This window comes from Danio aesculapii, chromosome 4 (assembly GCF_903798145.1).
Source record: "Danio aesculapii chromosome 4, fDanAes4.1, whole genome shotgun sequence".
NCBI lineage: Eukaryota > Metazoa > Chordata > Actinopteri > Cypriniformes > Danionidae > Danio > Danio aesculapii.
Genome location: NC_079438.1, coordinates 53393669 through 53418620, shown reverse-complemented (window position 1 = coordinate 53418620; position 24952 = coordinate 53393669). Strand labels below are relative to the sequence as shown.

General features: G+C 35.5%; 1 protein-coding gene across 4 annotated transcripts in view; it reads right to left on the bottom strand.

Moving 5' to 3' along the window:
• Window positions 1-16766, bottom strand: part of cald1a (caldesmon 1a) — a 91692-nt gene extending 74926 nt beyond the window's left edge. For all 4 annotated transcript variants that reach the window (XR_008836645.1, XM_056456062.1, XM_056456065.1 and 1 more), the window contains exon 1: window positions 16666-16766. The gene's annotated coding sequence lies outside the window, so the exon portion shown is untranslated. The remainder of the gene's footprint in view (window positions 1-16665) is intronic.
• Between the last annotated feature and the right edge of the window lie 8186 nt (window positions 16767-24952).

The following is a 24952-nucleotide window of genomic DNA, read 5'->3' as shown; positions in this document are numbered from 1 at the left end:
TATCGTATCATACCTTTTCATTATGTATCTAAGTATTGATGTATTTAGTTGCTAGGACGAAAATTCCTCATCAAAGCTAAAGAGCAAACCGGAAATGCGATCACGCCACAAAACTCAATCAGATATAGTTATGTTATAATGTATTGAATCGTATTTTCGTAATTTCTTGTATCGTATCATATCATTTCATATTATAATGTATTCAAGTATTGATGTTTTTATTGGTTGCAAGGTTAAAATTTCATCATAATAGCTAATGGACGAATTGGAAATGCCATTGTGCCACAAAACCTAATCAGATGTTATGCCATACAGTATTGAATCATATTATTTAATGTTATATATCATATCATATCATATCACATAATGTATTTAATAATATATCATTAAGCATTTTGTAACATACCATATATAAATATATGAAATATGGCAGTTAATTGAATATTGGAACTATGGGGTCATTTCTGGTTGCTAGGTTGACAGTTACTCATCATAGCTAATGGGCAAACTGGAAATGAGAATTGGAAAAACCCAATCATACCGTTATGTCATACCGGATTGAATCGTACCATTTAATGTCATGTATCGTATCATATCATATCTTATACTGAAACATACCATATATAAACTAATGAAATATGGTAGGTAATAACTGAATATTGCAGCTATGGGGTCGTTTCGGGTTGGTAGGTTGAGAATTCCTCATCATAGCTAATGGGCAAACTGGAAATGAGATTACACCACAAAAACCAATGCCAATATACTGCCGCTGCCACACACACACACACACACACACACACACACACACACACACACACACACACACACACACACACACACACACACACACACACACACACACACACACACACACACACACACACACACACACACACACACACACACACACACACACACACACACACACACACACACACTGATCCTGAATGACTTGCTACCACGTTTCAGAAGTGCACAGACGACCACGACTCAATTCCCCATCATTAAGTCTAACCTGAACTAATGGATGGCTGTTATTATCCGCGGTGGTCTCGCAGACGCCTGTCACAGCCTTGAGTGTCACACATACATGCAACAAGTGGCCATTGTTCTTGTTACTGAGACCATGTTCATTAAAGTAAACCATAATGAGGTCTGCCAGCCTCACACACACACACACACACACACACACACACACACACACCAAGACCTCCAACACATTCATCAAAAGCTCTCAAGTATTTCATCGCTCAAAAAGACACGCACAACTACTTTTACCCAAGACTCTGCGCGTCAGTGATTAACAATAATGAGTCTGTAATTACGGCAGACTCTCTCTCTTAATCTGTATCCCCCAATTTTGTTTGCATCAAGCCAGGAAGAAGTAAACAAAGGATCTGCTATTGTTTTCACCTCAGCGTCATCGAATGCTAACTTCCCCCAATTTAGTTGTCGAATCTCTGCCTTGCTGCATCACGGCGAATTGAAATGAAACCATAATTGAACAATTCCAAGAGGGTACTATAGTAGGACACTCAACACAAAACTGAACAAAGCTTCAGAAACTAGGGCTGCATGATACTGGAAAAATACCGGATATTTAGTTTTTCTGCGATATACATTGCGATATTATGAATACAATTTCATCAGATGGCTTGAAGAAACTCTATTTGGAAAGAAATCACTCATTTAGATTGATTGGGGTGAATTCGTAAGGCCGTAAATCATGTCTAAAAGCAAAAAACAAATCGCAAGCAAGAATAATTAAAATAGAGCAAAGACAAAAGTCAAATAAACAGTGCTTTATGGTTTTCCAGAGAGTCAAACAGTGTTTCAGGTACAGAAATTGAATAACGAAATATAAAACAACACTGTATAGTCTTCACTGCGTTAATAATTCAGTCAAATTATTCTACAATAGTTCGTACTTTTACAAAATGTACTTTTTTGTTTGCCCGAATGCTTTAAACTCTCTTGAAATGCCTTTGAAATCACATGCAAATGATCAAGATTCACCCTGTTATGCTTATATTTTGCAAAGACTCCACAAATCTCATGTATTCTTAATTGTTCAACTGTAATCCTATTCCCAACTCAGCATTGATATCCTGTGATGTGACTATTGCGTACACGCATTGCGATGTTGATGCTGAAACGATATATTGAATATATGAAATGAGCAATATATAGATGAAATATACATGCAAATGATGTCAAAGAATTAGGCCTAAAGTGTATATTTTAGCAACATTACATGCCATTTAGACATGCTTTTCACTGTAAGCACACATTTGGCTCTTTTAAACGCCGTCTAGGAAACTGAAATGGAGCATCAAAGAGAGCATCCCATAAATAGCAAATTCGCCTACGCTATATAAAGCACGTCTATCATTTGCAGAGAAACAGGACACACTTTTCAGTTTAGTAGAAGAGAAGATAAGTTTGATAGACATTATCATGTCTTGATTGAATGGCGTTTTAGTAATATCACATGCATCTTATTAAGAACTGCAATAGATCCTAATGCATGAGAAATATTATCTTAGACAGCTTAAGATGCTGCCTAGTTAGGTGCCTCACTAAGTTTTGGAACAAAACAACCATTAACGCACGATTTAGTCGGAAAATTTGTTTCGGTTATGGTAAGAATGTATGAGTTTATGCAGTTTCTACTCTTAAATTCTTATTTTACAATGAAGAACCATGTCAGACTATGTTGATCTTTGACCAATTATCGATTAGTATCTTTAATATAATCTGCGATGCCATTATTTAGAAATAACAACAAAAAAAAGTGCATAAACAAACAAACAATTGTTAATGTTGTGTACTGTACTGTGTCAGAAAAGAATATTTCCACAACCCAGATCACTGAGTATAGTGTCTGTATGTTTGAACGAGTTGGTAACATTTTACTTGAAGGGCTGTTCATTTGACTGTCTTTGAACATTTATAATCATATGACACGTGAATGAGACTTCATGCATGCTTATAGCTACTGTCATTAAGTGTCATTTGCTCATTTATGATATTTTACATGCAAAGATGACATTGTTTGTTATGACAACTTGACCTAAACAATATGCTTTTGTCTTTGTCATGACAACTTGGCATTACCAAGACAATAAAACTTGTCATAAACATGACAGTCATGAAGCCATTATAAATACTGTATGTCATGAACTTTATAACACCGTCATTAATATACTACTGTGGTACCAGCTAGATTTGCAATTAAAATGTCATAAGATATTAAAGACGCTGTTATAAATGATTTGACAGAGTAAAGACAGTTTTAATGACAGCTTTAACGAGACAAATACAGTTTGTTCCATTGAAAACAAGATCAGAAAAATATTCAGACAATTATAATGGCCTCATGACAATCATGTTTATGACAGATTTATGACAAGTTATGCTGTCTTGGTAATGTCAAGTTAAAAGATGAAGACTGTTTGTTTATGTCAAATGTAATAACAATGTCACCTTTGCATTTAAAAATGACATAACGGAGCAACTGACACTTGGTACTGACACTTTAAAATAGTTGTCATAAGCATAAGCATGCATACAATCTCATTCACGTTTATGTCATGAAAAAAAAGGGTCTTATAAACACCTCTTCAAGTAAAGTGTTACCAAAGAGGGGTACAGAATGTTGTCCCAACACAAATTGATTAAGTTAACTTAACCGTGTTTACAAATTTAAGTGAATTGAACATTAAACAATTAAGTTGTCCCAAAAAAACCTTTAGAATTGTGTTGTTTCAACTCATTTAAAGTAAGTAATTTGAACAAGCAGCAATGATAATTTTTTGAGTGTTGGAACCTGTCATTGAGAAACAAAACAATAATAAATAAATAATAAATAAATAAATAAATAAATAAATAAATAAATAAATAAATAAATAAATAAATAAACAAACAAACAAACAGTTTTCTGACCTTTCTCCACAGTTTACTGATCATTAGGACATGTACCAAATAAATTCCCTGCCTTTTCAGCTCACTTAAGATCACAAGCTCTCCAAAGTACAGCAGGCAATCGTCTCCGCTAGTTTGGCCTCCAACTGAAGGGTAATAAAACCTGCTTTAAGAAAGCCAGACCTGAGATGTTTATTAATAGCATGAGCGATTGCAATGGGCAATCATTAATAACACATTTCTAATGAGGTAAGAGTCTCTCGGATGCCAGTTCCTCTCATTTGTGATTAAAAACTCTCACCGTAAAGAGTGTTTCTCCATCTGACTCACTTCCAGCTATCTGCCACAACTCGAAGGTGAAAAAAAAAAAACATCTGATGAAGAAATGAACTAATTCCACAGCGCTTCTCAGCTTACAAATACACACCGCACCAGTACCGCAAAGTTACGTATAGTTCCACTTATGCAAAGCCAACAGGATGTATTTCATTTAACACACACAGGTAAAATATACAATGGGAGAGGGAGTCCTGAGTGACAGCTCCGCCGGCTGCTTTCATCTCAAGCTTTAATCAGGACGCAATGACATGTGAAGTGGAAAGAAAGAGGCGAAAGTGCGTGTGCGCGGTGCTGCCTTGCATTCCTGAGGATTCCTCTGAGGTCGTGTGTGCGAGGACGTAAATATGCTTCTGATTAGAAGGAAAGAGTTCACTCTATAAAGGCGCTCTTAAACAATTACCGCTGCTACCATTACCAGACATGCACATAAAGACTGAGGGTCTATTAAAGAATTAACAGACAGAGGCTGCGTCTAGATTCATTCGGGGTACATTTGTCATTCTGTTCACACCAACCATGAAGTTTTAGAAAAGGCTGAAATTATATTAATGTGCATCTGACAAATTTTATAAAAAAAAACTCATTGATTTTATACTGAGAGACCAGAGTAATTTAAATTCTCATGCCACCCCCCCCCTCGCTGGAATCAGCTTACAGTAATGATCAGGAGTCTCATGTGCGAAGACTTGCGTTGAATTCATACTAAAACATTACGTATGGACAACGCTGTAAATGTGTGTACGCAGTAAAAAATTCTGATGTATGAAACACTGCGTACGCTGAATCCCACGCATATTCTCTTTGTACATCTGAATTAACGTGAAACTGAGCGCACGTGAATGAGCGCAAAACCCCTCATTGACTCCTCCCCCTAATACATATGGTAATGACTCTACTTTGGCAAAACCCAACGAAAAGGCAATGGCAAAAGCAAGCAAAGAGAAACTTTGAACAGAATGTGAATTGGAGGTGCTCCTTTTGGTGATAGACTGGAGATAAGCGGTGTTATTTGCAAGTTTGTGCAAATTGCGCTTTAATGTTTGGCTGGTCAACTGTATGGTTAGGAAACCTTACATACCTGCTAGACATGCGGACGATCCTGTCCCATACAGCTGCCATTGCACAGCTCAAAGATACTTTGTAATGTGCAATTTAACATATTTGCCTCTAGGGTCATCAATGGAAATAAAACAAACACACACAAGAAATGCACGTACGCCAGACATGAAGTTGGCGTGGACCAACGCACATTCTCACGTTCATTTCATCGTTAGTAAATCCAAACGAGAGCGTGAAATCTGGCGTACGCAAAGTTTGTGCGTACGCAGCCTTGATACATGAGGCCCCAGATGTGCTCCAACATTAGGCACATTCCAATCAAGACTTTAAACACACGTTTAGCTGTGCCTTTACTGAATGAGCACTGTGCTATGTATGTCTGCCTGATCACACTATTATGTTTTTCTTTTCTTTTTAAAACCTGCTTTAACACATTTTGATCTGTTTTTAATGATTTTTATGCTTTGTTTTTGTTTCTTATACTTGTTTCTTTTATTCTTGTTTATGCAAAGCAGCATTGTGAATGAAATGTGCTATATAAATAAACTTGCCTTGCCAAATCTTCTGCCATTTTTAATTATTGAAATATCTCACCAACTTGATGTGTGTCTAGGTCATACTTCTGACTTGTATGGGATATAACAGAATTCCATTCATGTTTTTCACACTTGAAATAGTTAACCCTAAAACCCCAGGAATCTCGGGTTACCATGATGTTTTTCCGTTCTCAAAATTTACCTGTTAGCAATTGATCCTTGGTTTTCATATGCTGAGGTTTTGCAATCTTAAACTATGGGTTAACCTACTTAATATTAAACTATGTGGGTAAACCTACTGTACATTAGGCACGGGATTTCAAGATATACCGTGGTTTGGAAAAGTCAAGGTTTTAAAACAGTCAAAATTTTCTGCTATACGGTTCCTAAGGTATGAGTAAGATTTTTTATTTACTTTTTTGTTTAGTTTTTAGGACAACAGTACCTCGAGCAGAAAAGATCTCCAAAGACGCCATTTTAAATGGTAAAGGAAATCTGAGCTTTGGAAACAAATGAAGACAGCAGAAGTCAATAATTCAATTGAACTATTTAGCCTGACATGTTTACTGCTCCAGAATATTTTAAATGTTTCCCAAATAAATTATTATTGTGTTCAAAAGGGAAAAAAGATGTTGTTTTTTACCCAGACATTTAAAAATAATATATTTTAGAGCAGTAATCACAATAATGTGATATTTAAATCCAAGGTTATCATACGATCAGAATCTTATACCGGCCCATGCCTAACGTACATATTGTGCATCGATGAATTTGCAGTGTTTGGACTTTCAGCAGTGATATTTAAACCACACTGAACTGAACTAAACTAAACTTCAACTCTGAAAACTGGACTGACAGTTTCAATTTACTAGAACGTCTGAGTTAAGCTGCTTTGACACAATCTACATTGTAAAAGCGCTATATAAAATAAACATGAATTGAATTGCATATGCCTCATTAATTGCATTATGTGATTATGTCATTTAACACATCATGTGACCCTTTAGATTTGTGCAATGTCATAATGTTGGTGATTGCTTTCAAGTTATTTTCTTGGTCACACTTTAGTACCAATTCCCACTCTTCACCACTGGCTTATTATTACCAGCTTATTATTTAGATACTAGCTTTTTGGTAATACTAGAAAGTATGAACTTATTCTACATCCTACCCAATCCCTAAACCAAACTGCTACCTTATTAACTATTAATAAGCAGCTAATTAGTAGTTTGTACTGCTAAAAGTCTTAGTTAATGGTTTAATAATAGCAAAGAAATTGCACCTTAAAATAAAGTGTGTCCATTTTTATTCATTAATGGCCATTCTGGACTGTAACAGCAAGTAGGAAACTTAAGTCCATGATTATTAGACATTTCCCTACTCAAATGTTAAAATGGGCCTTTTTTTTTTTTTTGCAAAATGCATGTCATTTCCATAACTAAATATGATATTTAGGGTGAGTTATGACTAGGGTTAGGTTTTAAAGGTCCAGTGAAATTAAAATAATGTTTTTTTAGATGTTAGTATCAGTATGTTAGTCCTCAAGCACATCTATAAGCAAGCGTGCTACAAAACAGTCGCGTTTTGGAAATATAAAACTAATTTAATCATGTAAAGCCACCTAAATGGATGGGTTTTTTATTCACATCACCTCATACTTCAGTTTCTCATCAAATCTTGACCAATCAAATACTCTCTAGTATCTGACTAGGCCCGCCCCCTTCAAGACACTTCACATTTACTTTTTATTTGATGCGCTTATGAGCTCAACCACTCTCACTGGCAGAGATGTGATAACAAAATGCTATTATCTGTTTTTTAAAGGGGAGGAGCTACTCTATGTCCCTCCCTCTTTTCAGTTAAGATTACGCCAAAGAAATCCAAGAAAAAAATGCACATTTCTAAAGCACTTCACAGGACCTTTAAGGAAGGAATAGCCACATGTTTAACAGAGTGTGAAAAGCCCTATATATGCGTATCTAAGAGTATTACAAGTGTCACACGATTCATCGCTTTCACAGTCCAAACTAAAATGAGAAACAATGTTTTCAAATGTTTTTCTCCAACTTGGGAGAGCGTCTATAAAAAGCACATCTTTCCCAGGACAAAAAAAAGCAGTCTCGATGTGGAATAAATGCCAAAATGTTGAGGAAAAAAGATGTGTATCTGAATTAGACATAGCCAAAGAAAGAAAACTAGTGTTGAATAATACCACAGTGGTATTTCAGGGGATTTTACATTGGATTTAATAAATGATAACAATAAATTTCAACATCATCAGTCAACTCTTTTGTCTTTGGCTTTTTGGATCATCTATTATTACTCGATACTTCTCTTGTGCGCAACATCATTCCACAAGATTGACTTTTTCCTTTGACCCAGCTTGGCTCGTGATAAGGATACATGTAGCTCTGACCATGTAAGGCTGAAAGAGCACAAAAGAGTGATCCGGCGAAGAGAAGCGTGCTTGTTTTTTTTAGGTCTCGAGGTCGGGAGAGTTTAACTAGCAGCTCGCTGGAATACCTCAGCTAGCCCTTACCTCAGCAGAATCGGCATTCATCAAAATCAGCGCCGGCTGGCTCTCCCTTAACACCTTTATGGGAGCGCTGGCGAGCACAAAACTACATCAACATGACCTCACGGGTGAGTCGATGTCAATTTTCATGCGTTCCTTCTCTTCTGCATCACGACTGACCCTAAATACATCCCCCTAATTCTTCCCTCTCTCCCAGTGATTTCTAAATGGAATGCGTCGGACGTCTCTTGATTTGTTTTGTTTGTTTAGTGGCTCTTCGAATGGCTGAGGAAGAGGACAGGGAAAATGAGCTCGCTGGGACATTTCCTGTGCATGTTTGTGCTGATCAACATCAGATTGTTGAAAAAAAAAACCTAAACAAAAGCACATAAAATCAGCTACATGTTAATATTATGGTCATTTTGGAAACTTTATATCGTATAATTTGTTTTAGTTTCTTCTGTTGAAAACAAAGAAAGATATACTGGGAATATTAGGGAAAAAAGCCATTGACTTCAATAGTATTTCTTGTTTCTGCCTGCAATGGAGGTTAATGGTGTTTTTTTCTGACATTCTTCAGAATATCTTGTTTTATGTTCAAAGGAAGAATTTCATAAACATTAAGAACCACTTGAGTGAGAAAGTGTTGATGGAATTTTCATTTTCTGGGTGAACTATCCTTTTATTATTATACATTATACATTTACATGGTTCCTAGTCATAATGGAATTTCTATGTACCACTTACCTGTTCATTTAATCCAAAGAACACTGACGTATACCCCCCATAAAATGGATATTGTTTGAGAATTGTTGGGACCCCATTGCTAAAAGTTTAGAACCACTTGAGTGAGAAAGTGTTGGTGGAATTTCAATTTTTTTGGGTGAACTATCCCTTTATTATTATTATTATAGATTATTAAATTAGATTTCTGTTGCTAGTCATAATGGGATTGCTATTTATTACTTGCATGTTTATTCAATACATAGAACACTGATGTATGGCCCCCAAAATCCCTAAAATGGATATTGTTTGGGAATTGCTGCAACCCCATTGCCTCGCCAAAGATCTTTTAGATCATATATATATATATATATATATATATAGTAAATTGAAAGTTTTCGACCACATGAAGATGATGAGTAAATAAAGAAGTTTACAATTCTAGGTGAACTAGACCTTTAAAGCAGAGATGCCTAAACTAGGGCCCGCGGGGCAAAGTTGGCCCATGGTAACTTTTAAATTGGCCCGCCATCCCATCAGAGAATGGTTTAGAGATTGTCATTTCAAATTTAAATGCAACCTTTTATTTGTTTGTTTTATTGTTAAGCTGCAAAAAAGCTTTCTGAAATTAAATGTTTCAATTTAAATATTGTAAAGGAATCAGATTTAGTTTAAAATGTACGTAAAACGCATAGAAGACAATGCTGAGACTTTGGTCAGCGAATCAAGGTAATGGGAGCTTCTGCTTGACTTGTGTCGTCAGCATTGAACTCCACTGTGATAGAAATATGATTATGTTTTTAATATGCTAAAAATGCATATACTGCATAGCTAATGCGATTCACAATAATGTTTTCTATTGATTTTTTTATATTATGAAAGGAATAAGGAAGTTACCCATGGCAACTTTACTGTAAAATGGTTTGGTATATTTATCTTCGGCCCACAGCTATCAACGATGTTTAGATTTTGGCCCTTCATACGAAAAAGTTTGGGCACCCCTGCTTTGAAGCTACAGGTAATATTTAAATAAAAAGGTAACACTGTTATAAATACTATTGGTTTCACAAACTGAGTGGTTTGTTTCATAAGAGCTCAACAAATTGTCAAAAGTCACAGCTATTAATTTCATTTCGGCTCTATATATTTTATAGACTCTCAATGTTCCGGTAGCCATTGACTTTGCATTTTATGAATAATCAAAGGTCACTGCTTTATCTAAAAGTCTTCTTTAATGTGATATTCAAGAGCAGAATGTCAGCTATCCATACAGAAATCTGATATATGGCCATATATAAACACACATATAAAATAATAGCTAATATATTTAAGGAAAAATGTGCATGTTCCTAATTCTAATGGCTGGAAATATTTAAACATCCATTAAAAGCAACTTACAATGCAATATTTTGAAATAAGTGTTGCATAAGTGTACATATGTGACATACATCTTCTATTTGTGAAACACAAACATGAACTTGTATGTCATACATGTTATATATTTCCATATATCAGATTTCTTTATGGCTACATATTGGCCATTCCTTTAAAGACTGTTTACCCAATATTTACTCACACTCAAGTGGTTATAAACCTTCATTAGTTTCTTTAAGTAGTCTTTCAAAGAATGCTGAAAATGTGTAACCATTAACACTTTTGTGTTTTTAACATTTTTTAAAGTATCTTCTTTTCTGTTCAACAGAACAAATAAACTCAAACAGGTTTGGAACAAGTGTAGGGAGCGTAAGTGATGAAGGAATTTACATTTTTGGATGAACTATCCTTTTAAGTCCATAACCAATGCTTCAGTCCTTGACAGACAACTTGAAGCAGAAACATTCAGCATAAAAAAGCATTGAAAACCCAGCGGTCTGAGAGCAAGCAGTCATCAAGCACTTAAGATCTTTTCAAGAAGCCCAGGAGCCATTAGACTTTTCCACTGAAACCTGCAGTCTCAATAAAGAACAACAAACAGACCACAAAGTCAAATTACACCCCCCCCCCCAAAACACTGGAATCCTGCAGCAGAAGGACTTAATGTAAAGGCGGGAGGCATTTCAGATTCATATATTACTAACAAAACATCTGGGGCACTTATTGCATATTTGCAGAGACCTAAATAAACACGAGCTGAAGTTTCAGATGGCTCTGACTTCACAATCGAGGAATGCCCCCGTTTCGCTGCATGCGTTTCCCGATCGTCACCACTGGTTTGGAGCTCGGCGGATCAGAAAACGAATGCAGTCATTACACAACTGCGGGTTCTGCTTCAAAATTACAGGCTATCCGATTCAAAAGCAGCAGAGGAATAGCTGAACATGCGCGAGTTACAGCTAACATCTCTACCAAACGTCAATCAAGCGAACAAAACCTTATCGAAAATAAACATCACGCTCTACACAATGACTTTTGAGGATGTTTTGCGTTGGCAACATGTAAGAGCAATTGAAACCAACACAAGGTGCATAAATCTTCCTGTGGTAACCCAAATGTGATTTCAGCACAGCTCTGGGAGTTTCATGTCTAGAAAATTGTTTAGCGCATTTAATGAGATCCTCTAATGCAAACTTGTGAATTAAACTGTCAGTTCGGCTCAGTTTAATGACATGTTTTGATGCATTTGAGGATCCAAATAGAGCTCTGGCAGATGCGCTGCTGTTAATAAAACAAGAGCTTGAATGTAGGCTACACCAGATAAGGAGCAGAAGGACATCAATCTGTGAGCGTCTAAATGCTCAAATAGGGTTGGTCAGGAATGACTATACAATGTGTCAGTTGATTCATGCTATACATGCAGTCACCAAACAGAGAGTTGTAATCTGCTCTGCTTGCTGTGATTCATCATGCTGCCATACTGTAGTTTACTGTTTATTTACTGTAGGGCTGCATAATATACTGCTTTATCATTAACACTTTGGTTCTCATCCACAATAATCAAACCGCAGAATGTGCAATATCAATTAGAGATCATTTTGAAATGGATTATATTTTAGGATTAATTACAATGTTTAACAATAGAGTTGAGCATTTGCTTGTTTTTTTTTTACTTAATAAAAGTTCCAAGTGAGTTCAAAGCACCAAAGATAACATTTTCATCTTAAAAATGATTCGTTGCATTTGATTTATTTTACATTAGGTTTATTTTAATATGATTGTTTATTATATTTTATGCACTCCTTTTTAAAAAATGGCTAAAAATATTGTCTAAAATATTGCAATGTCACTTTTTCAAATATTATGCAGTGCCAACAAACATGAAACCTGCGTTATAATTCAGCTGATGTGCTATTTACAGGTTTAAAAGCACTTCCACTCGTATTTACTACTGTTTACTTTAAATATTGAAGCCAGGTCTGCAACAATGCAAAATGTGTAAAAAATAAGAAACATGTTGCCTTCATTTATAATAGTTGACATTTATATATATATACTCATACTGAATTACTCATATGCCCAAAGAGAAATTAATTAGAAAACATTTAGAAAACAATTAGTCAAAAACGCAACAATCGGACTTCAGTTTTACATTAGTATCTATTTAAAGAAAGATAACCAAAACATTACATTTTAATTACATGTTTGCACATTATTGTGTCTAATTAGTAGGCCCACACAGAATTTGCGTGTGCTGAAATCTGCAGATTTTTAGCCCATCATTGAGTAAATGTGAGTAAATTTATTTTTATTCAATTTTTAAATTTCAGTAATAGTATTGATTAAACTGAAAATGTTCATTTGATTTATTTACAATAGAGTTGTTTAAAGTAATATTTTTTGTTTTTGAATAGATTAATATGAGAGATTTGCTTTGTTTACCAAATAAGTGGATTTAAACTGATTTGCATTGTAAACAATAAATAAAAGTTAAAAAGCTATTATTTTTTTGATATATATTAAGTTTTTAGTTATGATACTCCAAAAATCCTTCCTCATAAATCTGCAGATTTTTTTTACCAAATTATGTGCAGACATAGCAAAAAATGTCTGGAAATTCTGTTTGGCCCTACTAACTACTTACAGTTGAAGTCAGAATTATTAGACCCCTACGATTTTTTTTTCTTCCCTTTTTAAATATTTTCCAAATGATGTTTAACAGAGCAAGGAAATTTTCACAGTATGTCTGATAATGTTTTTTCTTCTGGAGAAAGTCTTTTTTGCTTTATTTCGGCTAGAATAAAAGCAGTTTTTAGCAGGTCAAAATATTAGCTCCTTTAAGCTATATATTTTTTTCTGATAGTCTACAGAACAAACCATCGTTATACAATAACTTGACCTTATTAACCTAGTTAAGCCTTTAAATGTCACTTTAAGCTGTATAGAAGTGTCTTGAAAAATATCTAGTCGAATATTATTTACTGTCATCATGGCAAAGATAAAATAAATCAGTTATTAGAAATGAGTTATTAAAACTATTATGTTTAGAAATGTGCTGAAAAAAAACTTCTCTCCGTTAAACTCCCCCAGAAATTGGGGAAAAAAATAACAGTATAAATAAACGATATTTATATGCACATTACAGTGTTGATGCTGAAATGATATATTGTGCAACCCTAATCTACAACCTCCATTGAGAAAACACAAGCTTTAAAGTTAGCTTTTATGCAGAATTCAGCATAAAAATGTTTGAATATAGTAGGGCAACGCAATATATCAATTGCATCTATAGCACAATGTGTGTATCAGCAAGTCACATTGCAGGATTAGATTATTCATTATATATTAAAAAGATAAAGATATTATTTTTTAAAATGATTAATACATATTATTTGATGATTAATTGTTCAATTTCTGTACCTGAATACTGTTAGAGTCTACCAAAAACCACAAAGCGCTGGATTTATTTAATATTTTATCTTTGCTCTGTTGTATTTTTATATAAGCTAGTAATTTATTATAATTTATGCAAACACACAGCATAGAAAAAGACTTGATCCTTCCGATCTTTCTAAATAAATGAAACCTTTCCAAATAGAACTATTCGATTAAAATCAGGTGAAATTATATTCATATTGCAATATATAAAAATCACAAAAAAACAAAATATCACAATGTCAGATTTTTCCAATATCGTGCAGCCCTAATGCATGTAATTTTTCATAATTTATGCAAACGCACTGCATAGAAAAAGACTTGATCATCCTAATCTAAATAAATGAACTCTTTCCAAACAGAGCTATTCAATTAATTTGGTGATATTATATTCATACCACTATATATACTGTAAATATAAAACAAAATATCATATAAATGTCAGATTTTTCCAATATTGCGCAGCCCTAGATTACAGTGTCACCGCTTTGGCAGTAGAAAGCGTTGTATGACAAGGAAAAGAAAAGAAATTTGCTTCCCCCCAGGTCACTGTGACTTAGCAAGAGCTTCCTTCAACATGATTCAAATCAGTGGCTCTGTTGTTGGACCCATCCAGACCCCTGCAGGGAGCCTGTTGCCATATCCCGAGAAAAAAACTAAACCAAAAGGAAAAAAAGAGGGGGAAACGGTGCTGTTTTGCATTCCAGAGACTATTCCAATCATCTGTCACCGCGTTCAATCTGTTCCTTTTAAGGCGAGGGGCATTCCCCGCATATTTTCCAAACACCACACTGCTATCAGATCCAGTTTCATGGCCAATTATACTGGCCCGCAGTGGTGCTAGCATCACGCTTCACTATCCACTGCCACTCTGACAGCACATCGCTCCATCTTCATCTTTCTACAAGCTCCAACTCGTACAACAAAAAGTCACAATCTGCCATAATCTGCACTGAGCTGAATCAATTCAAGTTACAAATACAAGTTATTATATATGAATAGAGTTAACCTGCAGTTTTCTAGCATATAGGTGATCTATGTGCACAAGTTCAATGAATGATAACCAGCCAAACGTGCAGCCGCTGTATACAGTAGAAGCATACAAGAAGCCTGGCCTCTGTGGTTGTGCTACTAATAGGGGGTCGTAAAATTAATTTAATAGTTTGCAATAAGTACAGAGCTCGCATTCTTTGACGGTCGGGATTTATGGAGTCACCGCCAAAACGCAAACAGCAACAATCAAGATGCTTCGCTTTAGTTAAACAAGCACTCGACGGGTTCCCAGCAGAGAAATTTCCCAAAGCGTCTACTTGGATAAAAAAACAACATCCCAGCCCCCTTAGTTCCATCCCAAAATCCCACAACAGACACAAGTTAAACAATATAAGAATGTTCATGGCCGGTGATTCCACGCCGCAAATATTTTTCTGAGGAGAGAGCGTGGAGACTTGGGCCGACAGAGAAAACTCCAAATCCACTTTGGACAAGACCACTGAGAATCTTAAAAGGGGAGGGGACCCTAAAATGAACAATTTATTCTCTCTAAACAGATTTGTTTTTCTTTCATTGAACACAAATGAAGATTTTTTGGAAAATTTTGGAAATTGGCAGCCATTGACCTCCATTCTATCTGTTTTCCCATTCTACTACACTTGAAATTTGCTGTTTGTTCACACTACTTATTTAAATTCAGCTGAAACAACAATATTATTGAGTTTTTTTTGGCAGACAACTTAATTGTTTAATGTTCAATCCACTTTAATTTGTAAAAACAATTAAGTTAACGTAATTCCTTTATGTTGTCCTAGCACGAATCGATTAAGATAACACATTTAAGCGGATTGAACATAAAACAATTACGCTGTCTCAAAAAATCTCTATAATCATGTTGTTTCAGCTCATTTTAAATAAGTAGTTCGAACAACCAGCAAATATCTTTCAGTTTTCAACTTTCTTCAAAATATCTTCTTTTATATCCAACAGATAAATGAACCCCCAAAGGTCTGGAACCACCTAAGGATGAGTAAACAAAGATGAAAACTCATTTATTTTGGGATGAACTATCCCTTTAATGGGTTACAAAAGATCTAAAGATAATCACGGGACAGTAGCACCCTACTTATAGCGTACACTAGACAGTTTACTTAAAGTGGTAGCTTTTCAAAAAGAGTTCAATAGGGTTGAACACCGCATTTGGGTTTTTTTATTATGGTCAAAACCAACTCCATCAGTTCAACTGAGTATTAAGATGCACTTTCCACTATCTAGATAGCTTTGGCAGCTGTCAATCAACTTTTCAGGCTTCTTCTTGAGAGTTTGAGTTGGGTAGCTATAGAAAGAAATAAGCCAGATAGAGATCTAAGCAAAAGGGTGGGTGTGGGAGGAAAGGAGGAAGAAATATACAGCAGAAAGGATAAGAGACTGTACTGTAAACAAGCCAACTCTCCAACTCTCAAATAACAATTATCAAGTATGTATAATAATGCATAGGAAAAAAAAAATATATGCACCATATTTTGGATCTCAAAGCAACTTAATCTAATAACAAATCGTGGAATAATCTGTTTAAAATTATATTATTGAACGAACTATATGCATGGATGCAATATAAGCCACGTTTTCAACAAAAGACTTCACTGAGGCTGACGACAAATGGTTAACGTTTTAACAAACAACGAGGAAGAGTTTGTCAAAATAAATAAATATATAGCTCAAACTTTGTAAACTCGTACGGAATATCTGGCAAATGGTCTAACTGACCTGCGCGATGAGGCGAATGAAGCGTGCGTCCTTTAGATGTGCGAAGAAAAGCTGCAAACGGAAAAAGGAGTAGTGCTGCTCCTTCACTCCCAAATCTCCGGCGTTCAGTAACAGGACTCTGAGTTTGCGAAGCTCCTCCCTTCAGAAGCCATTCAAGACCTCCGCCTTCCACAATAACGCGCAAATTATACAGCCCCGGACTCAAATCAAACACTGTAACGCGACTTCATTACGGATAAACTGTTGGATTAGAGTTGGACATTACAGATTAAAGCATACATTTGAATCTACATGTATTATGTATATTAAAATATGTTTAAACGGCCAATATTTGCTATTATTATTATTATTATCATTATTATTTATTATTATTAATTATATATATATTTTTTTCTATGATTAGATTTTGCCCATTTTAAAACAAATATCTATTTTAAAAACATATATTTTAAAAATATCTATTTTAAAGCTATAGATTTACAAAAATGACATCTACACCACACAAAAAATAACTCATTGGATGAACCCAGTTTAATTGAGGACAGGATTTCCATCCAATACATTTGTAAATTATTTGCACAATTAAAATTAATTGAGCTGGTTCAATTTGATTTTATCAAATAAGAGTTTAAATACATCTGTATTTTTATTTAACTTAAGCTCAAAAGTTTGATAATATCATGTATGTCTATAATGTGTCGTACGTTTCAGTCTCTTAGTTTAACTGCAGTTATCCTAAACCAATTAAAAGAGCCTTTTTTTAGTTTCACTAGTTACATATGTTGATTGAGACTGATCTCAGAAGTAATTTTAGGACAGTTATTGATCACTGAGCAAAGCAACAAGCTGCAATTTTGCTCATTTTTTGCTGCCAACACCCAAAGCATTGATGCTTCTGCAAGGTGGTAATCTCAAAACTCAAAACATTACAAGAAACTCTTCTAAATCTTCAAACTTAAGTTAAGATTAAACTCTAACAAGCCTTACTATCAACTTTAAACACCTAAGATTACTTTTACTGTCAACATTCCCCTCTCTTAATTCAATTCCACACAAAGCATGGGAACTACAAATCCCCTAACCAGGTAACACAATTCTTTCATGTTGTTCCAACACAAAATGCTGGAGTTAACTTAATGGTTTACAAATTTAAGAGGACTGAACATAAAACAAATAAATTGGCCAAATAAATTGCAAGAAGTGTGTTGTTTCAGCTCATCAGCAGTAATCTTTTTTTTTGTGTGTGCAGGTAACATATACTTGGCTGATATGAGGAAAATTCTTAAACAAACAAGCAATCAAACAAACAAAAAGGATGAATACTTTAATTCTCCATCCACAAAGTTACATCACATTAAGATTAATGTATTTTAAAATACATTTAGATATAAGGTTGGATTTAAAAATATTGTTAATTTAAATAATGTAGCATTAAAGTATTGAGAAATTCTTAAATGTATTGAAATTTAGCAAAGAAAAAAAGTCACTTTAAGAAATCCTGGGTTATTTAAGCCCAAATTGAGTGTAATATTGACTAACCCAAACATTACGTTAAATTTTGTCCTATTAATTTAATAATAATAAAAAAAAAACAGTTGGGTTAGTCTCTATTATCCTGAGAAATGGGTTGAAATAACCCTGCATTTTTTAGAGTGTGGTTATAACACTTTTCTGAGTTTACGATATATTTAAGCAAAGAACTCAGCCAAAACATTTTTATTATTGGGGTTATGGCGACATGGTGGCTCAGTGGTTAGCACTGTCACCTCACATCAAAAAGGTCGCTGGTTCAAGTCCCAGCTGGGTCAGATGGCATTTCTGTGTTTAGTTTGCATGTTCTCCCCGTGTTGGATCTGTGTGTTCCGGTTTCCCCCACAATCCAAAGACATGCACTATAGTTGAACTTAATAAACTAAATTGGTTGTAGTGTATGAGTGTGTGCGTTAATGTGAGGGTGTGTGGATGTTTTCCAGTACTGGGTTGCAGCTGGATAGGCATCCGCTGTGCCATATTCTGGATAATTTGGTGGTTCATTCCACTGTGGCGACCCCTGATAAATAAAAGGACTAAGCGGAAGGAAAATGAATGAATGAATGATTAATGTTTTTTATTATTGTTACTAAACATGACAAACAAATAAGACCAAGCTCTGTGGATATTTTCAGGACCTTTACACTGACGTACACACTGGGGTGTTTTAGACCTAAGAATGTGCATGTGTGCACAAGTGTATTGTGTGAGAATGAGATCACGGTATTAGACCTGAGGTCAATGAGTGTGTGTGTCTTGGCAACATTAAAAAGCATGGCTGAAAATTAAATTCTTGAACTCTGGCAAATAAATCAAGCAAACACCATTGATGGAAAAGGAGGATTTATTTGTTCTACATGTATGGCTCTGGTCAAACAGAAGTGCTTTGCCTCAAAGTGTGAGCGAAATATCTCCTCGTATTTTCCCACGAATTGGAAACCAAGAGCAGTCAAATGTTGATCGTTTTGCCTGTAATTTGGTTACACAGGAGAAGTTGCCAGACATATTTGGTCTTTTGATCTGAGGGCTTTGCCTGGACTATATTTGCCTGAGGATCTCAGATGTTTACTTTTATAATGTGCTTTGGTTTATCACATCAGGCAAAGACCTCAGATAACCTCGGATATTAAATATGAGTTCCTGAAAATATCAGCTGCCTGCCTTAACTCGCTCTCAGGGAATAGGGCTCTCTCTGGGAGTACGTGAACTTGTTTTCACCAGGACATCTGAAGCGCTGAGAGTTTAACATCACAGAGAACTGTAGGTGAATCACAGGTTGCTAAAACCTCCTCTGCTTTATATCTGCCACATCTTCAATGGCTTTGTGATTGTGGGACTGGAGATTTAATCACCTACTAAGTAACAGAAAAACACACACACAGACTAATGTGTCACCTTTTAATTATCATGCTGTAAAACTCTGAAGTTGATGCTGTTTTTTGCATTGTGAAGTCAATAATTTAGGGCTCAGAGCTTAAATTGAAATGGTAAAACCAATGCCGTTGATACTGTTCATATCACTGAAGAAGAGCTGATGTTCAGATTTAATAATGAACAAGCTAAAAGTGCTTCACCAATCAAAAAGGTCTGGGATATCTGACCAATCAGAGCAGAGTAGGGGCATCTGACCAATCAGAACAGAGTAGGGTCATCTGACCAATCAGAACAAAGTAACCCCATCCGATTAATTGAAGCAGTGTAGGACATCTGACCAATCAGTGAAGAATATGGCATCCGACCAATTAGAGGACAATAACACCATCTGGTCAATAAGACCAAAGTAGGACCATCTGACCAATCAGAATACTGTCATCCCACCAATCAGAGTGGACCATCTGACTAATCAATGGAGAGTAGAGTCATCTGATCAATCAATGAGGAATAGGGCATCTGACCAATTAGAGGACAGTAACACCATCTGATCAATGAGAGCAAAGTAGGACCATCTGACCAATCAGAATAGAGTAATGTCATCCCACCAATCAGAGCAGAGTAACACCATCTGACTAATCAATGGAGAGTAGGGTCATCTGATCAATCAATGCAGAGTAGGGCATTTGACCAATTAGAGGACAGTAACACCATCTGATCAATGAAACCAAACTAGGGTCATCAGACAAATCAGAGCAGTGTAACGCCATCTAACCAATCAGAGCAGATCTGATCAATCAGAGCAAAGAAGGGCCATCTGACTAATCAGAGCAGAGTAAGGTCTTCCGTCCAATCAGAGAAGAGCATCACCATCTGCAAATCAGTGCAGAGTAATGCCATCTGATCAATCAGAGCAAAATAGGGTCACCTGACCAATCAGAGCTGAGTAATGCCATCAGACATACCAGAGCAGTTTAAGTCTATCTGACCAATCAGAGTAGAGTAACGCCATCTGACCAATCAGTGCAGATCTGATCAATCAGAGCAAAGTAGTGTCACCTGACCAATCAGAGCCGAGTAATGCCATCAGACATATCAGAGCAGTGTAACTCTATCTGACCAATCAGAGTAGAAAAACGCCAGCTGACCAATCAGTGCAGATCGGATCAATCAGAGCAAAGTAGGGTCACCTGATCAATCAGAGCAGAGTAATGCCATCAGACATATCAGAGCAGTGTAACTCTATCTGACCAATCAGAGTAGAAAAACGCCAGCTGACCAATCAGTGCAGATCGGATCAATCAGAGCAAAGTAGGGTCACCTGATCAATCAGAGCAGAGTAATGCCATCAGACATATCAGAGCAGTGTAACTCTATCTGACCAATCAGAGTAGAGTAACGCCATCTGATCAATCAGAGCAGATCTGATCAATCAGAGCAAAGTAGGGTCACCTGACCAATCAGAGCCGAGTAATGCCATCAGACATATCAGAGCAGTGTAACTCTATCTGACCAATCAGAGTAGAGTAACGCCATCTGATCAATCAGAGCAGATCTGATCAATCAGAGCAAAGTAGGGTCACCTGACCAATCAGAGCCGAGTAATGCCATCAGACATATCAGAGCAGTGTAACTCTATCTGACCAATCAGAGTAGAGTAACGCCATCTGATCAATCAGAGCAGATCTGATCAATCAGAGCAAAGTAGGGTCACCTGACCAATCAGAGCAGAGTAATGCCATCAGACATATCAGAGCAGTGTAACTCTATCTGACCAATCAGAGTAGAGTAACGCCAGCTGACCAATCAGAGCAGATCTGATCAATCAGAGCAAAGTAGGGTCACCTGACCAATCAGAGCCGAGTAATGCCATCAGACATATCAGAGCAGTGTAACTCTATCTGACCAATCACAGTAGAGTAACGCCAGCTGACCAATCAGAGCAGATCTGATCAATCAGAGCAAAGTAGTGTCATCTGACCAATCAGAGCAGATTAGAGTCATCTGATCAATCAGAGCAGAGTAACACCATCTGACCAATCAGAGCAGCGTAACTCCATCTGACCAATAAAAATAGAGTAATGCCATCTGACCAATTAGAGCAGAGTAAAGCTATAGCTAACCAATCAGAGCAGAATAATGTCATTTGAACAATCAGCACAGAGAAACGTCATTTGACCAATTAGAGCAGAGTAAGGACATTTGACCAAATGGAGCAGAGTATGGTTGTCTAACCAATCAAAGCAGAGTAAGCTCTCAGGGAGTTTTGGCTTAGAGAGTCTTGAACTAACTATTTGAGATGCTGTGAGAGAAGAGCTGACAATGCAGTGTATTTTATAAGAAAATGAATCTGTTTTATATTAAGCTTGAGTGCATGGATGTAAATATTGTAGGAAATGTTCCAAATGAAGTAAACAGCACATGTTACAGCGGTGCAGCACTTCTGTTATCAGCCTGAGTAAAATGAATGACAGAACAATGTGATAACTCCACTTGATCTCTGAACGTCTCTCACATTGATCCTCAACCTCGCTGGCATTGAAAACAGTGCATCAGGAAACAGTGAACCTTTGGAAGTGCTTTTTAAGGGAGGAAGAACAATATGTGTCTAACATTGCCAAAGAGACGGCATCTGTATCTAATCTAAAGCAAATCCATCTGCTAATCATAAAAAAGAGAAACCTGCATTAATGGGATGGTAAAAAAGATACTGCATACTTTAAGATTGTGCACAAAGGTTAAAGTTACTTTGATCCACTAGGAAGAATAATAGAGGGTATTTTTATTTGTATTTACTTTGGTATATTTATAAAATTTGTTAATAATAAATACTTTTTTTTTCATTTAAAATTAACATGTCATTTAGAAAATAAAAATGATAATTGGTCAAAATAACCAAAAAAATGTTTATAAACAATTTTACAAAATGAAAAAAAAATGTTTTATGTTCAAAGGTGTAATAAATCAACATTTGTTGAAATAACAATTATTTTCACAACAAATAAAACCATTTGATATTTTAACCAATTGCAATTTTCTGCAAAGCAAACAAAACAAATGAACGAACGAACGAGCGAAGAATAAACAAACAAAGAAATGAACGAACTAACAAACAAATGAACGAATGAGGAACAAACGAACAAACAAACAAAGAAACGAATGAAGAAAGAAAGAAAGAAACAAACAAATGAACGAATAAACGAACAAACAAACAAATGAACGAATAAACGAATAAACGAATGAACAAACAAACAAATGAACCAATAAACGAACGAACAAACAAACGAATGAACGAACAAACAAACGAATAAAAGAACGAACGAACAAACAAACAAACAAACAAACAAACAAACAAACAAACAAACAAACAAACAAACAAACAAACGAATAAAGGAACGAATGAACAAACAAACAAACAAACAAACAAATAAACGAACGAACAAACAAACAAACCAATGAACAAACAAGCAAATGAGCAAACAAATGAACAAACAAACAAACAAACAAACATATGGACAAACAAAAACAAACTCAATATTTGTATTTGAACTTTGGAAGAAGGGTCATCAGACCTTTGTATGATAACAAAAAACAAAAGAAAATTTTACACAAACCTATACAAACCACAAACCAACCCCTAAATTCTGTAAATCAAGAGAACTTGAGAATTTCAAAGTGATCTTTTATTTTTATTTTTTTATTTATTTGTTAGCTGGCAATATGTATATATGTATAAAATGAAAGTTTCTCCAATATTTTAATAATGATAATAATAATAATGATAATAATAATAATAATAATAAACGAAATTGAAAATATAGTAGGAACTAAAGTAATCATACGGTCATACAAACTTTCACCATATAATTTTATATTCAGCATACACCTACATGAATTACACATATCAGTACAAAAAATGCATCTCAAAACCCTTGGATCCCCTGTATTGATTCACTGGTCTAGGTAAGCTGAAAATGAGTTTGCTCTGATGATTTAAACAGTCGTTTGTGCCCTAAAGCTTTTTCTGAAAAATGCTGACTCGGGTCTTGATGACTGATGGCATTTGTATGCCATCTGTCTGGTTATAGAGGATGCAGTGCCACCCAAATTCCTTCCCTTCACCTCCCTGTACTTCCTTTTATAAACACCAGCACATCTGTTCGCGGACAAAATGTCATATATCAGCCGAAAATTAGGACAGTTGATGATTTTTTGGATTTTCTTGGGACGGGCTTTCTGATATATTGCGTTTGAATGGGCTTTGTCGCCCCCTGGTGTGTTTAAAATGTAAGTTTAGTCAATGTGGAGTAAATGTAAAGCGCCATCTGTAGGTTAACAACTAAAACTGCATCTAACTCAGCATTCAAGAGGCAGCACTGACATTACAGCATGTTTTTAATCAAATGTTAGATCTTTTAATGAAGTACTCCAGCTTCTACATTTACCCAATATGCTTTTATAAAAAAAAATGAACTATTTTCTGTTTGTAAACCACAAACGGCTAATAAAATAATTATGCTCTCACCCGAGGGTACACAATAGCCTTATTGGTTTCAATCAAGGCTGAATATGAAGCAAATATTTAGACTGTTGATTTGATCTGATGTGAATCTGATGTTGTTCTATTAACTAATCTCTCTCCACGGACAGTGCGCACACATTTTAATCGCAGCAAATCATAATTCAATATCGTGTGCGAGCCACAGCTGCCTGACAAAATAAATGAATAATTTAGCATAAAATAACGTGAAAGGGTGATTAAAATTCAAACCAACAATACGAGCTTGGTACCAAGATGCCCTTTTTGGTCATTTGAAAGTATATTCAGATGTTTTAAAATGCTGTTGTTTTCATGTTATTTATTATTTTTTCATTAATATATTTGCAAATGAAACATTATTTCTCCAATATTTAAACATTTTTTTTCGTATAATGAGTTTTTGGGGCAGCACAGTGGCTCAGTGGTTAGCACTGTCGCCTCACAGCAAGAAGGTCACTGGTTTGAGTCCGGGCTGGGCCAGTTGGCATTTCTGTGTACAGTTTGCATGTTCTCCCGTGTTGCATGTTCTCCCACAGTACAAAGACATGCGGTACAGGCGAATTGAATAAACTAAATTTGCTGTAGCGTATGAGTGTGTGTGAATGTGAGTGTGTATGGGTGTTTCCCAGTACTGGGTTGCGGCTGGAACGGCATCCGCTGCGTAAAAAATATGCTGAAATAGTTGGCGGTTCATTGTGCTGTGGCGACCAAAAATAAATAAGGTACTAAGCTGAAGGAAAATGAATCTATCTATCTATCTATCTATCTATCTATCTATCTATCTATCTATCTATCTATCTATCTATCTATCTATCTATCTATCTATCTATCTATCTATCTATCTAT